The sequence below is a fragment of the Oncorhynchus gorbuscha genome, linkage group LG03 (genome assembly GCF_021184085.1).
Source record: "Oncorhynchus gorbuscha isolate QuinsamMale2020 ecotype Even-year linkage group LG03, OgorEven_v1.0, whole genome shotgun sequence".
Taxonomy (NCBI): domain Eukaryota; kingdom Metazoa; phylum Chordata; class Actinopteri; order Salmoniformes; family Salmonidae; genus Oncorhynchus; species Oncorhynchus gorbuscha.
The window spans coordinates 83980053-83999140 of record NC_060175.1 but is presented as its reverse complement, the minus strand read 5'-3'; the positions used below and the strand labels follow the sequence as shown (position 1 = coordinate 83999140).

Sequence of the window (19088 nt, the reverse complement as noted above, 5' to 3'; positions counted from 1 at the left end):
AGCGGTGGGGGTAGTGGGAGAGGGTCTTTTCAGGTGCAAAGCTCCCTCCCACTAGGAGGTTCCAAGAATCGGAGCTAGACAGGGGGGCATACTGCCCTTGAGGCCTCGGTACCCAGTCCAGACCCGTCTCTGAGCTGCTATACAGAGTCAACAGCAGAGTGCGTTAGATTACTAGTCCAGATAAGAACACTGAGTCCTGATAGGGCTAGGCTAGCACTATGTTATCAAACCACTCCAAGGTCATTGGAACAGCCTTTTTATTATTGGAGTAGTGTAATAATAACTTCCACTTAGAGGTATGTGTGCTCACACACACACACACACACACACACACACACACACACACACACACACACACACACACACACACACACACACACACACACACACACACGCACGCACACACACACACACACACATGCACCACACACACACACACACACACACACACACACACACACACACACACGCACACGCACACGCACACGCACACACACACACACACACACGCACACACACACACACACACACGCACCACACACACACACGCACCACACACACACTGACACTTTTGCCTTTGACTAAGCACTCAACAAAATGAGGTGGGCATGCCAGTGTCCTAATCAGGAGGAGTGTTATGCATGCTGACTAAGATGTTCCCAGGCTCCTTTCCCACACTGTCACTGTCGTAGTCACCATCAGACTCGTCATCGCAGGAAAGCCCTTCCTCTCCTCCCCTCTCCCCTCTCCCCTCCTCCCCTCACCTCTCCTCTTTTCTGCTAGCCAATGAAAACAGCGGATCAGGATAGATGTGTCTCAAAACTATGTGAGGAAAAAAACGGATTTGGCCATGGCCCAGGGCTATAATATGATATGAATTGTGAAGGATGATGGGAGATGTTGCCTGACGACTCACCCTGAATTTATTTCCGATGCTCTATCGATAGCTACCTACTGCCATCCTTGAAGAATTTCCCACTGGGCACACACTGGTTGAATCACTGTTGTTTCCACGTCATTTCAGTGAAATTACATTCAACCAATGTGGAATAGACGTTGAATTGACATCTGTGCCCAGTGGGTTGTGTGACATCAAAATGAGGGGAATTGTCAAAAACAAATGAATAAGTGATTGGATGGTCTCTAACAAATCTAACCAGAGTATCAAAGTTGACAACATGTAGGCCCAAACCATCGGTTTCTGGGACCAATCAGAAGGGTCACAATGTGTTAGAGTTCTAGAAATTGTCGGGGAGGGAGGCAGATGTAGACTTGTGGAAAAGAAATGTCAGTTGGCCGGAGAGATGTGGGTGGACAGCCAGGCAAGGGACATGGTGACGATCTGCCAGGGTGCTGTTGCAGAGATACTGACAGCGGTTTACTACTCCAATAACATGGAATGGACCGGTCCTCTTTGAGCCACATGCACTGTATGGACAACAATCAAAACACATGTTTTGTAGAGAAAGGAGCTTTGAGGAATAAGTGCTAATAAAATTGTGTTTATTCCTGACAAAACCTTGCAGGCCATCCACTAAATATTCAAATTGAACTTGAGAAAACAAACGGCATACTTGCTGTGGCAAAAATAAAACGGAATACTAATCACTGAGTTAGAGCCTGTTTTCTAAACACAATACTGTGAGTTTGATCAGAACACATTGGACACTTCGGTCTCCTCCATTTTCTGCACCTGTCATTTTCCCCCTGAACATTTTGAAAGAGAACCTATTTCAATCTCTGTCCCTTTGATTTAGGTGCCCTTTTACAGCAAAGCCAGCTTCAAAACATTTCAGACTTAAAAGCTCCACTATCCCTGACAGACCAGCCTTGAAAGAGAGGATAGTGAGAAAAGGGGACAAAAATAACCAAAGAATAGTTTGTTATTATTGAGATGAATTCTATATCTTAACAAAACATTTCAAACAGGCTATAGGTGAAAATAACTATTTCAATGAATCAACAGTAATTGATTAACAATGACATTGAGTGATTCCTCACGTAACGAAGACAAAAACAAGTTGCATGGACTCACTCTGTGTGCAATAATAGTGTTTAACATGATTTTTGAATGACTACCTCCTCCCTGTACCCCACACATACAATTATCTGTAAGGTCCCCCAGTCGAGCAGTGAATTTCAAACACAGATTCAACCACAAAGACGAGGGAGGTTTTTCAAAGCCACACAAAGGAGAGTACCTGTTGGTAGAAGGGTAAAAAAAAAAAAGCAGACATTGAATATCCGTTTGAACATGGTGAAGTTATTCATTACACTTTGGATGGTGTATCAATACACCCAGTCACACACAGATACAGGGGTCCTTCCTAACTCAGTTGCCGGAGAAGAAGGCAACCACTCAGGGATTTTACCAAGAGGCCAATGGTGACTTTAAAACAGTTAGAGTTTAATGGCTGTGATAGGAGAAAACTGAGGATGGATCAACAACATTGTAGTTACACCACTATACTAACCTAAATGACAGAGTGAAAAAAAGGAAGCCTGTAGAGAATACAAATATTCCAAAATATGCACCCTGTTTGCAATAAGGCACTAAAGTAAAACTGCAAAAAATGTAGCAAAGCAATAAACGTTATGTCCTGAATACAAAGCATTATGTTTGGGGCAAATCCAACACAACAAATCACTGAGTACCACTCTTCATATTTTCAAGCATGGTGGTGGCTGCATCATGTTATGGGTGTGCTTGTCGGCAAGGACTAGGGAGTTCTTTTAGGATAAAAAGAAATGTAATAGAGCTAAGCCCCTGAAGAATCCTAGAGGAAAACCTGATTCCGTGTGCCTTCCAACAGACACTGGGAGACAAATTCACATTTCAGCAGGACAATAACCTGAAAGGGCATAGTTACAGTTTTGACGTAAATCTACTTGAAAATGGCTGTCTAGCAATGATCAACAAGCAATGTAACAGAGCTAGAATAATTTTGTAAAGAATAATGTGCAAATATTGTACAATCCAGGTGGGCAAAGCTCTTAGAGACTTACCTAGAAAGAATCACAGATGTTATGACTGCCAAAGGTGATTCTAAAATGGATTGACTCAGGGGTGTGAATACTTAAGTAAATTAGATATTTCTGTATTTTATGTTAAATAAATTTGCACGAACACTTCTGTAACATGAACGTCTAGTAAAACAATGGTTGCATTTTTTAAACTCATCATGGACAACTTACTACTTTTTAACTATTTCACGAATAGTTAGCATATTAGCTAACCCTTCCCCTAACTTAATTTCTAACCTTAACCATAATCTTAACCCCTAACCCCTAGCATAGATAACGTTAGCCACCTAGCTAACATTAGCATTAGCCATCTAGCTAACATTTTGGAATTTATAACATACTGTATCATACGAGTCAGAGAGTCTCAGATTTACGTTTACTATGTTACGTCCACCCCTGAGTCCATGTTGTGTCACAGGCCATGGCAAACTGTTTAGAATTGCAGGATATTTGCTTTAAAACAGAAACATTTTCTCACAGCCTAATGAAAAAATATTATGAATAGCGTGAAATTACAGTGCATTTGGAAAGTATATAGACCCCTTTACTGTTTTTTTCCCTCAATCAATTTACAAACACTACCCATAATGACAGAGCAAAAACAGATTTAAAAAATGTTTTAATAATAAACTGTAGATCATCTCAAGCTGACTAGTCTCCCAGTCCATGCCACTGAAAAACATTTTTTTTAATGTTATTTTATTTCACCTTATTTAACCAGGTAGGCTAGTTGAGAACAAGTTCTCATTTACAACTGCGACCTAGCCAAGATAAAGCAAAGCAGTGCGACAACAAACAACAACACAGAGTTACACATGGAATAAACATGAGCGTGCAAGTAGCGGTACTGGGGTGCAAAGGAACAAAAATAAATTAAATAAATAACAATATGGTGATGAGGTCGTTGGATGGGCTATTTGCAGATTGTCTATGTACAGGTGCAGTGATCTGTGAGCTGATATGAGTCTCTAGCTTCAGTGATTTTTGCAGTTCGTTCCAGTCATTGGCAGCAGAGAACTAGAAGGAAAGGAGGCCAAACGAGGAATTGGCTTTGGGGGTGACCAGTGAAATATACCTGCTGGAGAGCGTGCTGCGGGTGGATGCTGCTGAGGTGACCAGTGAGCTGAGATAAGGCAGGGCTTTACCTAGCAACGACTTGTAGATGACCTGGAGCCAGTGGGTTTGGCGATGGATATGAAGCGAGGTCCCGCAAACGGGAGCATACAGGTCGCAGTGGTGGGTAGTATATGGGGCTTTGGTGACAAAACGGATGGCACTGTGATAGACTGCATCCAATTTGCTGAGTAGAGTGCTGGAGGCTATTTTGTAAATGACATCGCCGAAGTCAAGGATCGGTAGGATAGTCAGTTTTACTAGGGTATGTTTGGCAGCATGAGTGAAGGATGCTTTGTTGTGAAATAGGAAGCCGATTGTAGATTTAATTTTGGATTGGAGATGCTTAATGTGAGTCTGGAAGGAGAGTTTACAGTCTAACCAGATACCTAGGTATTTGTAGAGAAACATCCCTATAGCATGATGCTGCCACCATCATGCTTCACCGTAGGGATGGTATTGGCCAGGTGTTGAGCGATGCCTGGTTTCCTCTAGACGTGGCGCTTGGCATTCAGGCCAAATAGTTCAATCTTGGTTTCATCAGACCAGAGAATCTTGTTTCTTGTGTTCTGAGAGTCCTTTAGGTGCCTTTTGGCAAACTCCAGTGCAGACATTTTTGGTACCCTTCCCCAGATCTGTGCATCAACACAATCCTGTCTCAGAGCTCTATGAACAATTCCTTTGACCTCAAGGCTTGGTTTTCACAATAAATTGGGGGGAAAAAACGTGAAAACTGTTTTCGCTTCATTATGGGGAATTGTGTTCAGATTGATTTTAGAACAAGGCTGTAACGTAACAAAATGTGGAAAAGTCAAGAGGTCAGAATACTTTCCGAATGCACAGTATCAATAAAACTGCACACTTTTCTCTCTGCCCTGTGGATACATTTTTAAATTGCAGCACATTAGGAGTTTTCCTAAAAAAGATTTATAAAGCCATATATATACAGTTGAAGTCGGAAGTTTACATACATCTTAGCCAAATACATTTAAACTCTGTTTTTCACAATTCCTGACATTTAATCCTAGTAAAAATTCCCTGTCTTATGTCAGTTAGGATCACCACTTTATTTTAAGAATGTGAAATGTCAGAATAATAGTAGAGAGAAGGATTTATTTCAGCTTTTATTTCTTTCATCACATTCCCAGTGGGTCAGAAGTTTACGTACACTCAATTAGTATTTGGTAGCATTGCCTTTAAATTGTTTAACTTGGGTCAAATGTTTCGAGTAGCCTTCCACAAGCTTCCCACAATACGTTGGGTGTATTTTGGCCCATTCCTCCTGACAGAGCTGGTGTAACTGAGTCAGGATTGTAGGTTTGCTCGCACACGCTTTTTCACTTCAGCCCACAAATGTTCTATGGGATTGAGGTCAGGGTGTTGTGATGGCCACTCCAATACCTTGACTATGTTGTCCTTAAGCCATTTTGCCACAACTTTGGAAGTATGCTTGGGGTCATTGTCCATTTGGAAGACCCATTTGCGACCAAACTTTAACTTCCTGACTGATGTCGTGAGATGTTGCTTCAATATATGCACAGAATTTTCCCTCCTCATGATATCATTGGATTTTGTGAAGTGCACCAGTCCCTCCTGCAGCAAAGCACCCCCATAACATGATGCTGCCACCCCATGCTTTATGGTTGGGATGGTGTTCTCGGCTTGTAAGCCCCCCCTTTTACCTCCAAACATAACGATGGTCATTATGGCCAAACAGTTCTATTTTTGTTTCATCAGACCAGAGGACAAAAAGTACGATCCCTTGTCCCCATGTGCAGTTGCAAACCGTAGTCTGGCTTTTTTATGGCGGTTTTGGAGCAGTGGCTTCTTTCTTCCTTAGCGGCCTTTCAGGTTATGTTGATATAGGACTCGTTTTACTGTGGATATAGATACTTTTGTACCTGTTTCCTCCAGCATCTTCACAAGGTCATTTGCTGTTGTGCTGGGATTGATTTGCACTTTTCGCACCAAAGTAGCCCTTGAAATACATCCACAGGTACATCTCCAATTGACTCAAATGATGTCAATTAGCCTATCAGAAGCTTCTAAAGCCATGACATAATTTTCTGGAATTTTCCTATCTGTTTAAAGCCACAGTCAACTTAGTGTATGTAAACTTCTGACCCACTGGAATTGTGATACAGTGAATTACCAGTGAAAAAAATCTGCCTGTAAACAATTATTGGAAAAATTACTTGTGTCATGCACGAAGTAGATGCCCTAACCGACTTGCCAAAACTATAGTTTGTTAACAAGAAATTTGTAGAATGGTTGAAAAACGAGTTTTAATGACTCCAACCTAAGTGTATGTAAACTTCCGACTTCAACTGTAAAAATGTGCAGATTGTAGGCTACTGTAGCCTATGTATTACATTCAGCTCTAGGAAGAGTCTTGGTGGTTCCAAACTTCTTCCATTTAAGAATGATGGAGGCTACTGTATTCTTGGGGACCTTCAATCCTGCAGAAATGTTTTGGTACCCTTCCCCAGATCTGTGCCTCGACACAATCCTGTCTCGGAGCTCTATGGACAATTCCTTCTACCTCAATTGCTTGGTTTTTGCTCTGACACGCACTGCCTTTCCAAATCATGTCCAATCAATTGAATTTACCACAGGTGGACTCCAATCAAGTTGTAGAAACATCTCAAGGATTATCAATGGAAACAGGATGCACCTGATCCCAATTTCGAGTCTCATAGCAAAGGGTCTGAATACTTATGTAAAACATGTATTTCTGTTTTTTATTTTTAATAAATTTGTAAAAAATCTAATTAAAATGTAAAACTGTTTTCACTCATTATTCAATTTGTTCTTAAAACTGACTTGCCTAGTTAAATAAAGGTTAAAATATGTTTTTATACAAATAATAAAACTATATTAAAAAATAAAAAATAAATAAATGGGGTATTGTGTGAGGAATAAAAAAAAGAAACGATTTTAGAAGAAGGTTGTAACGTATCAAAATATGGAAAAAGTCAAGAGGTCTGAAAACTTTCCGAATGCACTGTATCTATAAAACTGCAGCCCCCCCATATCGCTCACTTTTTCAGCAAGATGAATGCGCTGACATCTAACAGATGTCTGTACAAATTAAATCAAAATGATTATAAATATTGAAAATTGAGGAGGAATAGCCTATAAAGGTTGTTACATCCAGTGATTGCTTATTATAGCCTGGCATCCACATTGTGCTATTTATGAGTAAGGCCTACCAATAAACAGGCTATCTAATCCAGTGCAGGCTAAACAAAACTTGGGCGATAGTGTATGGAGTACTCCAATAAGGCTCCCATAATAAGAAGAGTGACTGTTTGGTTATGCGTAGACAAAAAACACATGTCCATCCCCTTTATCACATAACCTACCAGTAGGCATACAATCCTAATAAAAATGTAATTACATATAGTAGCCTATTTATTTACACATTAGGCGATATAAACCTACCAATATGCTGTGGGAGTGGGAAGAACATCAATAGAGATTCTGGGTGCACACCCACGGCCAGCACCGCATGCATGTAGGCTACAAACACACTGCGATAGGGAATCCTAAAAATGCGACAACATATCAATAGACTATTCTATCTACTTGGAATAAGGTTCAAAATAATGAATGAGAGCCAGTAGAGGCTACATAGCCTCCTACATAGCCCACTGATAACAGATAAAAACGGAACGATAACACCATGGTTAATCCCCCCCAAATAAATGAGGACATACAAGGACTCACATTTCAAGAAGAATCTCATAGGCACACTGATGTCTGAACACTAATATGCGTTCAGCAATACCATCCAATGACATTCTCATCAAACATTAGCCTGGACGGAGAGTCTAAAGTGGATGTTCTTTTCGAGCCTCTTATCAACACGTTTCGAGCCTCTTACCACCACTTTTATCCATTTGTTTCGGCATCTACATGAATTGCACAGGCTACCCTACATCCAACATCGCCCAACCAGCCGTCACCTACGAATTCAGTGTCAAAACTTCATAAAATGACATTAAAGTGTCAGCGCATGTTGATGAGATGGGATACACCCGCACCAAGACATGTCAAAGCTTTGAAAATGACTTCAATAAAATGCCATTTTATTTTTCATTTTTTCTCCAGGCAATGATACGGTGGCAAACCTCAAGCTCTATCTGTGCAAGTTATGGAGTTGAAAATGTATTTCGTTGAGCTCCTATTTTATTAACCTGCATGCATTAAGCATGTGAGATAACGCCCCAGCTATGAAGCCTACACACGGCTGCTTGATAGGCTACTTGTATGCATTCGGCAAGTACAATGTAACTGGTCGACTTCACCAACTTGCCAATGATATCAAATATGTCGTTAAATGATTTTGGCAAAGAATGCGGTGTGCCCAAACCTGAATAAACTGAGAGATCGCAGATACTTGAACTAAAACGATCCCCCAGATCCGCATTCATTGAGTCCTCGTTTGCCTATCCGAATTATACTGATACGACGACACGACGAATAGAAACACCGGGGGAAAGCATTGGGGGAGAGAGAAGGAATGTCACTCAATGGAGCCACAAACTACGCTACAAATTACACTGTAATAACCGCAATGTAAATCAAGTTGTTGCAGAAAAGTTTTGCTCTACTTACGGATAATTGTGATCTTGGGGTTTGTTTTCCTCAGCATGATTAAAATCTTAAACTTGCAGACATTTCCACGGCTGTCACGATACTCGTCCAAAGCTCCGAGTTCCGAGTCTTGAGCTTCTCACAGCATGAATGGAGCGGTATGCGGTGAGCTCCGGATAGAAAGTCAGCCTCGTTCTGAGCCGCAGGAATGCGCGCGGCCGCTGTCTGCTTGGTCGCGTCGCCGCCTACCGCATGTAGGTGGCAGCGTTAGGCACGGTAGTGACCACTGGATTCGAAAGCTCTGTTATAGGGTAACGTCGTCTGTCAGAATTCTTTACAAACACTGATTGATTGAAGATCATTTTTCATGATGTTAAAACCATTCCAACATAATAGTCTAATGTTGCCTATTAGTGTCTAATGGTTGCCATACGTTGTCTCACGGCCACGGGAGGTAAAGGTAGGCACAAGAGGAACGATAATTTCCATAAAATGCAGGATTTTTTTATTGAATAAAAGAGCAGAGAGTTATCATTGAGGATTGCGTTCAGTATATGGTTAGCCTGTTCCCCTCTTCACCCGAAAAGCTGAAACGGATTTAAATGCCTTATGTGTTAGGAAACAGCTTTAGTGGAATGTATTCTCTTTCGGGAAAAAGTGCCTTCGAGAACCAAAACGGGTTCTTCGGCTTACCTCATAGGATAACCCTTTGAAGAACAATTTTTGGTTCCAGGAAGAACTGTTTTGTGTTCCATGCAATGTTCCCTCAATTTTTTTCGGCACAGAGCAAATGTCAGCTCTCTGAAAGCCCGTTTACTGTGAACACTAAGGCTGTACCTGCAATAAGTTATAGTTTTAACAGTGGCCAAGTAGGCTACTGTGGCTATTTGATCATCATTTAGTCCTAACATAGGGACTACCATCAAAAACAATGGAGAAAATGCATCCCATAACATTTGAACATGGAAATAGCTATTCTATTATTCAGGCTACAGTAGCAGCCAATGTGTGGTGTTCATTGTAGGCCTACATTCCATGAGACTTAAAAGAAAACATACAAGGCTTGAAATTAAACTGTTTATCCACTTGTCTTTCAGACAAGGAGGTGACTGAAAATATTGTTGTGTTGTTTGATCAAGAAACCACTTTATTTATTATTCTCATACCATTATTACAGAGAATCAGATGAATTATGCTACCCTCTGCCTGACTGACTTGCTTTTCAAATATTTATAGAAATGTACAGGATTTGTGCTCTTGTAGGAAGCAAATACTCCCCCATTGCTGACTACAAATGATCTATAACTGGGCTAATAATGTGCACACATGGCTACATGCAGCTCTCGCTTTGATCTCAAAACAAGCACATCTACTTATAAACTCTTATGGTGTAAACACAGTCCAGTTTAAAGTGAATGGCATGGATCCATATATGGCAACGGTTTATTTGCATATAGGCCTACTGGAGCACCTGATTGGTTATGTCACACTGGTCTGTGTAGAATCCTACTCCAATCCTACTCAAATTTAGTTTTGGATACTAAGTCTTGTGTAGTTTGTTTTGTTTCGGTATGTTGCATTGAAGTGGCTAATATTGCGTTGATTCAATCTCAATTCACACACTAAAGGGAAACATTGATAGTGTTAACTAACGGGGAAAACTCTAGAAAGTAGAGTGAAGTTCAATTTAGTTCTTTCCCCACGGGGGCTGATATTTCTTCTGCATGGCAGTCCTGGGGGAGCTGTGCGCCCGCATGCAGCTTAGAGGGAACAATGGTTCCATGTAGAACCCTTTCCACAGAGGGTTCCGCATGGAACCAAAAAGGGTTCTCCTATGGCAAGGCTAGACAACCCTGTTCCTGGAGTGCTGTAGATACGGCAGGATTTTGTTCCAACTAGGCACCACACCATCTAGGCATCATTTCGGTGATTGCCTAAATTAAACACACCTGAGCCCAGATTCACAAAACACTTCTTATGCAAAAACTTAAGAAGCTTATTAATTAAGAAAAAAACCAAGAAGTTCATAAGATAGTTCGTAAGTCCAATTCCCAAACAATATCTTAAGATTTAATTATTTTCTTATGAATCTTCTTAAGATGATTGTTGCTAGGCAACCGATTTAGCTAGCTATCTAGCTAGCAATGGCAATCATGTTAGTATATTTCATACTGAGATTACTGCTCTAAAACATGTTCTTGGGTTTAAAATAATGAATACTAAAATTAAACATGTTCATTTGCTTTCATGAGCTTCTTCTCTCACTGCCCTGAGTTTAAGACAAGGGTTTAGCTATCTTGGAATTAACAACATTACCAAAAACTTTATTTTCAAGATTCTAGTTTATTCTTAAGGAGAAACATAAAAAATAGCGTAAGAACATTTCCAATAAATGTTTTGAGTAATATCAAATTTGCTTAAATTTCTTCTAAAATGGCAGTTAAGAAGAAATGTCCTCTTTAAGAAGGTTTTGTGAATCTGGGCCGTGGTCCTCCAGGCCGTTTAAACATGAAAACATGAAGTGCCTGTGGCACTCCAGGACCAGGGTTGCCTACCTCTCTCTGTCTTATGGGGACAACCTATGAACCATTTTGAAACCCTTAAAAATAAATAAAAATTAAGTATCCCCACAAGTTATCCCCACAATTCTCAGAGCCTATAATACCATTTTGGCACAAAACGACTCAATACATGAATGTTTGCCTGATAAATTACAACAGGCAAGTTGCAGGAAAGGGAAAGAAATGACAATAAACACTATTATGAAAATTAGAAACACTTCTCAAAAGGAAATAGAGGCAAACAAACGCTGCAAAACACTCAGCAAATATATACGAGCCTCAAAAGAGTGAAATAGTCAGTAGCAAAAATGTGCGTAATGATTGTCGTCTCTGGGTCATCATCACAGCTAGGTAGGTTAACTATGGAACAATATGCAATACCTATGCTATTTGGCAAATGTTCTCACAAATCCAGCAACTGATGGGCCTGACTCTTGACCAGGAGTGTCCCTCTCCTGTTCAGGTTCTTCACAAAGAACATCAAAAGTGACCAGATGATGAGGATGGAGGAGGTCCGATCTGCAGGTCCGATCTGCTGGTGACTAACATGTCTGTTAACAATTATATTTCCCCAAATTTGAAAAAGGTCACTCTTTCTGAGCCTTTCCACAATTCAAAAAAAACATCCAACCCACAGACTCACTGCCAAGGTTTTCTTGCACTCCTCCAGTTGCAGATTATCATTCATTTGTACACATACCGGTATCCACGTCATGGTTACACAGAGCCTCTCACACATGCTAGCACAGACATCCACAGACTTACACTCAGAATAATCCAAATCCATTTTTGATCTGGTTTTATTTCTCTCTATAAAGAGATTAATCGTTTGACATAATCTATTTGATAGAGCTTCAGTGTAGTATCACATATTGTGTGGCAGGCTGGCTGGCAGCTCAGTTCTGCATGGTACATAAACCCAAGTGTGGCTGGCTTGATAGCGGAGCTGAGCCCCTGAAATTATCTTTATTTTCCCCTGTGAATATTGGATAATACTGTAGGTTACCACATTAGTGATGACGGGGCGGAAGTGCGTTTTCATGTAGGCCGTTGGGGTGTAGGACGGGATGTGGTCATCTCGTTGATGTGCCGTTGCTTTTGTACTGTAGAGTGTGTGTCCGTGCTTGTGCGTGTGTGTGTTTAGTCATTTAGGCAGGTTGTTAATTCACACAATTGTTTTCAATCTACAAAGTAATTTGCATCTTCAGTCCTTCCACATCATACAATTTAACTTAGAATCAATTTAGAATCAGAGGCTTAATAATGATCCACTATGGAAACCACTTTCATCATTTATGTTGATTGTTGTGTGTATTCATCCATGTCTCACATAGCTTGACAAGCATTATGGAAAAAGTCCTTAGATTGGGCGGAAAATCACAACCTCGTCATTAATGTAGACTCTAGAGAGTTTAGGGTTAGGCTTTACGTTGTATGACCCTGGCTGTTGTTCCTCATATACCATAATGTCGTTTTAATGAGTCAGCCATATAGGAAATGTGCTCAGTAAAACACAGGAGAGGTGTTTGAACCGAGATGTGTGTTTGTGTGTATTAGTAATTCTACAGGGACATGGGGGGTTTAATCCAGATCAAAGCTTGTCGTAAGGCAAGGTGAGCCCTGTGAGATGAGGGGGAGATGAAGGCTGCCTTGGGTCTTGGAGCCCACTCCTACCATGTCTCCTCTCCTCTGACTCCTCTTCTCTACTCTCCTCACTCCTCTCATATCCCCTCCTGTCCTCTCCATGACTCCATGCTCCCTCCATCTGTATTTGCATAATATATCTGTGAAATTTCATTTCCTGGCAACTTCTATGCAACAGGTGATTTATGTAGATAACCCTCTCAACACATTTATAACTAACTCATACGCTGCTGCAACACCTTGTTCTTCACACAGAGCCTCACGCTGTGAACAGCTCTCAGACCTCTAGTGGCGATGCTGAGTCCTGAAGCTCTGACGGTTCTGTACTCTGACGGGCTGTGCCCTGTTGCGTTGGCACCCCGGGTGAGGATGACATGGATCCAGAGTGTGTTTTAATGTTTTAACAACTCTGCTCGTAGCCTATCTCTCCCCATCCGGCTGGCATCGCCTTAAACCATGCCATCCATTTCATCCACATCTTCCAACACCCAATCATAATTACAATCTCGTCAGAAAGAGCAAGCTTGGAGGAAAGCAATTAGAGACCAACATTATTTTCTCTTCGAAACAAATCCAAAAAGCTCAGGCTTCATTCCTCAACTGCCTGTGATGTGTCAGGCTACGGGGGCGTACGTACAGTGAAGAGAGAGAGATGGGAGGTGTTTGTTACATTTTGTAGCCTGTTTTTGATCATGAAGATCACAGTATTCTTTACCGCCTGAGACACCACTCAGTGGGCAAATTAACTCCCCTAAGAAGTGTGGGAGCGCGGAGAGCGTGGGTGGGTGGGTGGGAGAGGCAGTTTGCCTGCTCAAAGGGCAGACTCCTTTAAAGTGAGTCTTTTTTGTTTCCCTTGGCTGGGTAATTATGGCTTGGCCTTGGTGTCAGGGTGTGTGTTTATTGGTATGGCTGGGCTGTCACCCACTGGCCTAGCACGTGTCACTAGAACACTGGATGGAGTTAGATTAGAGTTAGAGAGCAAACGAGTCTGCTTCAGCTAACGCATATGACTTCTTCTATCAGTGTCATGTCAACTAGTTATATTGAAATGTAGGCCATATCCCAAATATATGGCTATAGATTGTTACCATTAATCCCATCAGTTTATGGTCAAATCCAGTTTTGTGTAAACTTTTCTCTGTCACCACAGTTTCCATCCAAAGATGTAAGGTGACTGGTTGTGCTGAATCACTAGAAGCAGCCACCCAGGGCCCAGAATCAGTACTATAAATGAGCAGCCACTCAGGGTCCAGAGTCAGTACTGTAAATGAGCAGCTACCCAGGGCCCAGAGTCAGTACTATAAATGAGCAGCCACCTAGGGCCCAGAGTCAGTACTATAAATGAGCAGCTACCCAGGGCCCAGAGTCAGAACTATCCCTTAATCTCCAGCTCCACAACCACCATTTGCAATTCATCAGCAAAGCATGACCTGATTATGGTGGCTACAGGGAGCATAGCACTGGTGTAGGTCGCAATGAGTAAGCACCAGTGGCCATCTCCACACCACACGCTGCCTCTCTCTGCATCCCTAAGTGATTGTAATGCATCGCCCTCTCCCAAAGACATGGCAGCACTTACTAACATTCACCCCCTATCGGCAATCCAAGCTCCACTCAACTGAGATGAATTATGCAATTCTGACAGCAGCAGTTATCACGCACAATCTTATTAGAGAGAGAGGGGGGCCTATGTATATGTACCACTTCCTAGAGTACTATGTACACTGAATGTAGTATAAGACTTTTAATATTATTCTAAATGTACAGTTTTACAGTGATCAAACAGCATGGCTTTATGTTGTATGGAAAATGCAGAGACAGTAGTGCCAAACCTCTCTCTATTGAATAACACTGACAAAGGTGTGAGACGGATGGTTTGTTTTTCCTTTCCCTTCAGTAGTGTCTTGTCATTGGCTTCATATTTAGTGAGAGTTACTGTATAGTGTGTGTAGGGGAAGGGATGAGTGATGCCACATAAAGCTGGCATGTTGTGACACTCAGCACTCAGTGATAGGGGAAGGGATGAGTGATGCCACATAAAGCTGGCATGTTGTGACACTCAGCACTCAGTGATAGGGGAAGGGATGAGTGATGCCACATAGAGCTGACATGTTGTGACACTCAGCACTCAGTGATAGGGGAAGGGATGAGTGATGCCACATAAAGCTGACATGTTGTGACACTCAGCACTCAGTGGTAGGGGAAGGGATGAGTGATGCCACATAAAGCTGGCATGTTGTGACACTCAGCACTCAGTGATAGGGGAAGGGATGAGTGATGCCACATAAAGCTGACATGTTGTGACACTCAGCACTCAGTGATAGGGGAAGGGATGAGTGATGCCACATAAAGCTGACATGTTGTGACACTCAGCACTCAGTGGTAGGGGAAGGGATGAGATATTCCACATAAAGCTGGCATGTTGTGACACTCAACACTCAGTGATAGAGGAAGGGATGAGTGATGCCACATAAAGCTGGCATGTTGTGACACTCAGCACTCAGTGATAGAGGAAGGGATGAGTGATGCCACATAAAGCTGGCATGTTGTGACACTCAGCACTCAGTGATAGGGGAAGGGATGAGTGATGCCACATAAAGCTGGCATGTTGTGACACTCAGCACTCAGTGCTACACTTGACCTGATCTAGTTGCTTTGTTGTTCTGGTAAAAATGAAAATGTAAAACAGAAAACATTTTTGAATCTTCTAGTAATGTGTTGGTCTTCCTACTACTGAATGACACTAGGTAAGTGAATTGGTTTCCCCAAGGTGAGAGGGGGTGCGAGGGGTGATAATTGTGTTGCTTGCTCGACAGCCCATTAGTTCATAAGCCACCATGATATACAATAAGGCTGTGACAACAAAAAGACAACAGTCACACAGTGGCGGAGGAAATTCAACTACACATACGTTTGTTTCATCACAAAACTGGAGAGACCAAGCAGACCTGACAATGATGACGTTTTGCTCAGGATGTGATTTGATTTGTGTGAAGCCAAATCCAAACTGGCCTCCCTTGGGGGCGTTTGCTGCGCCAGGACAACCCACAGTGGAACTCAGCTCAATGCTGATTCATTAAGGAAGGTCAATCCGCATAGCAATGATAGGTCAGACCAGGTGAGGATATGACGGAGTCAACCAAGACATACTGATTGTGTTTCTTCATAGCTCCTACTCTCTCTATCCTAACTATCTTTATTTCTCCCCCCCTCTCTCTCTCTCTCTCTCTCTCTCTCTCTCTCTCTCTCTCTCTCTCTCTCTCTCTCTCTCTCTCTCTCCCAGATTCTGATGACTCTATTCTTCTTCAATGATAGGCTAGCCGTGTTAGCCACTGTCAGCTGTTGTACTGCTCAGTGTGTGAGTGTGTTGTGGTTAGATATGACTGCTAAGACCAGGGAAGAAGAGCCAGCCAGGTGTGCTCAATCCAAAACTGTTCATCCCCCTCACCACAAGCTCAGACATTTGCTGTGGCGGGCCAATTTGTTGGGAGAGACGGCGGTTATCTAAATGCAAAGTGATGCTGTAATAGCACTCGGGATGCGCCGAATCGCCAGTGGAGAGCACCGCCTGTAAGAAAGGTAGAGACGGATGCGGCGCAGGGGGAATTACTTGTGTGAAATCAAGCTGGAATGATGCAGGGAGACGAAATATGTGGATTAGAGCCTGTCAGGGCTGAGGAAGGAGGGGAGAAAAACACCTTCCATATCAGGGAGCCATCATCAACGAGTGACGAGCAGAGGACAGGGAAAGGAAAGGGGGTGGAGACAGACGTCATCTTACCTTACACAATGTCTATGGCAGAGGTGAATGAAGAATGTACAGTATAAACAGTGCCAGTGTAATCTAATCTGGTGTAATCCTAGTAACCTGAGGGTTGATTAAACATCATTGATAAAAATCTGTATAAATCAGTTCTAATTAAACTTCTCATGGCTTTACAATCGACATCGCAAACAGCAGGAACCTTTCTATTCTTAAAGCAAAGCCTTTATACCCCTTAGGGATAGGTTCAATTATAAAAGTGGTATAAATTATTCATGGGGGACATTTTTACAAAACCAGTGGAGTAGGAATGTTTTTAATAAAGTCTTATAATGCATTCTGTTTGAGAAGAATTAACATTTTGGCAGTGTATTATCTAGCTAAAGCGGTGGTGACAAGGATATTGCAGTGGATCAGGCCTGTTGTTAGTTCACAGTCTCTAAGCTCTCCACATTGAATGAGAATGTCACCTTTTGGCATCCCTAATGGGCCTCCATGTCTCACCATGTTTCAGCCAAAGAAATTGCATTAAGCACATTGATTTCTTCCGGTATGAAGTCACATTGTTTAATTCAAGACAAGGTGCCGCTCTGCATAGTGTTGCTTGGGGAGAAGAGCATAACATAAAACGTCAATTAGCAGGCCAGGGCCGTTTCTAGCTCTGGCCCCCCTGTTGTCGGTGGAGAGAAACATTTGATTGTTTCACACTTTTTTTGGTTACTACATGATTCCATATGTGTTATTTCATAGTTTTGATTTCTTCACTTTTATTTTACAATGTAGAATATATAGTCAAAATAAAGAAAAACCCTGGAATGACGTGTGTAAACTTTTGACTCTTATTATATATATATAATTTTAATTAGAAAATATATTTTCCTTTTCCCATAACCCTACCGCTAATTGAAGTAAACTAATGGACAACGACACTTAAACTTCTACGTCCAGATTATACAGTACATACTATATACATTTTACTGACACAATGTATTTTACAAGTTCTCTTTAGTTTGTTTTTAATCCCATCCTTCACCTACCCTTCACCTCCCATCTATCTCTGAAGACCATCCAGATTCTATTTTACAAGTATTTTTAACTGTGCTGTTTCACAAAAAGTCTGAACCTATGTGGAATTGAAGTGGGACGTTTACATACACCTTAGCCAAGTACATTTAAACTCCGTTTTTCACAATTCCTGACATTTAATAAGAATAAAAATGCCCTGTCTTAGGTCAGTTAGGATCACCACTTCATTTTAAGAATGTGAAATGTCAGAATAATAGTAGAGAGAAGGATTTATTTCAGCTTTTATTTCTTTCATCACATTCCCAGTGGGTCAGAAGTCTACATACACTCAATTAGTATTTGGTAGCATTGCCTTTAAATTGTTTAACTTGGGTCAAACATTTGGGTAGCCTTCCACAAGCTTCCCACAATACGTTGGGTGAATTTTGGCCCATTCCTCCTGACAGAGCTGGTGTAACTGAGTCAGGTTTGTAGGCCTCCTTGCTCACACACGCTTTTCAGTGTTGCCCACAACTGTTCTATGGGATTGAGGTCAGGGCTTTGTGATGGCCACTCCAATACCTTGACTTTATTGTCCTTAAGCCATTTTGCCACAACTTTGGAAGTATGCTTGGGGTCATTGTCCATTTGGAAATCCCATTTACAACCAAGCTTTAACTTCCTGACTGATGTCTTGAGATTTTGCTTCAATATATCCACAGAATTCCCCCCCCTCGTGATGCCATCTAGCTTGTGAAGTGCACCAGTCCCTCCTGCAGCAAAGCACCCCCACAACAAGATGCTGCCACCCCCGTGCTTAATATATAATAATAATAATATATGCCATTTAGCAGACGCTTTTATCCAAAGCGACTTACAGTCATGTGTGCATACATTCTACGTATGGGTGGTCCCGGGGATCGAACCCACTACCCTGGCGTTACAAGCGCCATGCTCTACCAACTGAGCTTCACGGTTGGGATGGTGTTCTTTGACTTGTAAGCCTCCCCCTTTTTCCTCCAAACATAACGATGGTCATTATAGACAAACAATTCTATTTTTCTTTCATCAGACCATAGGACATTTCTCCAAAAAGTATGATCTTTGTCCCCATGTGCAGTTGCAAACCGTAGTCTGGCTTTTTCTTTTCTTGGTGTTTATACTTGCGTACTATTGTTTGTACAGATGAACATGGTACCTTCGGGCATTTGGAAATTGTTCCCAAATATGAACCAGACTTGTGGAAGGGTACAATTATTTTCTGAAGTCTTGGCTGATTTCTTTTGATTTTCCTGTGATGTCAATCAAAGAGCCACTGAGTTCAAAGGTAGGCCTTGAAATACCTCCATATGTACACCTCCAATTGACTAAAATTATGC

At 41.7% G+C, this 19088-nt stretch overlaps 1 pseudogene; it reads right to left on the bottom strand.

The window, feature by feature from the left end:
• The window catches only part of LOC124032080, a 292998-nt pseudogene extending 284071 nt beyond the window's left edge, over positions 1–8927 (bottom strand).
• Positions 8928–19088: the final 10161 nt, after the last annotated feature.